A 1,364-nucleotide genomic window follows, 5' to 3' on the forward strand; every position below is an offset into this window, starting at 1 on the left:
TATAGTCTTCTTTTATGCTGTTTAAAAAAAGGGTTTTGCGATAAATAAGTCATTGGTCTTTACAATTTTTATCATGTGATCTCCAGCATCATTTCTATCATTTTCCAACTACTGACTCTAATCACCAATAATTATCAATACATCTTGCTTGCATGATTAATCAATTTTAGATTGAAGAAGTTGGTAGTTGTTGTTGTTAAGTTCTGTCAAGTCAGTTCTGACCCATAGCGACTCTGTATAGTGTTTCTGAAGAGCAGCTGGTGGGTTTGAACTGCTGGCCTTGTGGTTCGTAGTCTGGTGATTATCCTACAACTCCACAGGTAAAATTCTTCAATTTTATCATTACTGGCTTTAGTGGTTGGAGCGTACATTTGAATAATAGTGGTATTAACTGGTCTTCCTTGTAGGCGTATGGATATTGTCCTATCACAGACAGCATTGTACTTCAAGATGAATCTCAGAAATGTTCTTTTTGATGATGAATGCTATGGCATTCCTCCTGACTTTGCCCTTCTTGGAAGAGTAACCCATGGGACTGTCAGATTCAAAATGGCCAATACCTGTTCATTTCAGCTCCCTAGTGCCTAGGATATCGATCTTTATGCATTCAATTAGTTTTTGACAACTTCCAATGTTCCTAGATTCATACTTTGTATATTCCATATTCAGTTAATATTGGATGTTTGCAGCTGTTTCTCCTCATTTTGAGTTGTGCCCCATCAGCATGTAAGGTCCTGAAAGCTTTACTCCACTACCATCATCACGGTCAACTCTACTTACTGGTCTGAAATAGACTGGAGGAAACCCCAAGACTATTACCCTAAGACCACCTTCTAACGTGAAACTGAAGATACTCTTGGAGGCTACCTCTCAGCTAAATCAGAGACAAGATTATAAAGCCAACAGAAGCACCTGTGATTACAGTGCTGCGCAGAGCAACATTTGCCCCAAACCAAAGGTGAGAAGACTGGAAACCCAGGGAGGAAAACTAATTTGCTATGTAACATTTCACCTAAAGCACAATAAAATGTTTTTAAAAAGAAAAGAAAACAAAAATGGATGTATTCTTTTTGTGATTATAACCCACAAAGCAGAAATTACATATTAATATACAGGAGTTCTGGTGTAGCACTGTAGGATAAGCACTGAACTGCTAACCTCAAGGTCAGTGGATCAACCCACCAACAGCTCCTCTGAAACCCTACACAGAGTCACTATGAGTCAGAACTGACTCAATGGCACTTAACAACAACATACAGGTAGTTCTGAATTATGATGAAGCATACTTATGATTTCTTTTTATCTTTGGACAGTGTGGTGCTGTGGACTGATGCGTCAGACTGCAAAGTCTTTTGAACTGCTAG

Source organism: Chrysochloris asiatica, unplaced genomic scaffold, assembly GCF_000296735.1.
Source record: "Chrysochloris asiatica unplaced genomic scaffold, ChrAsi1.0 scaffold00183, whole genome shotgun sequence".
NCBI classification, from domain to species: domain Eukaryota; kingdom Metazoa; phylum Chordata; class Mammalia; order Afrosoricida; family Chrysochloridae; genus Chrysochloris; species Chrysochloris asiatica.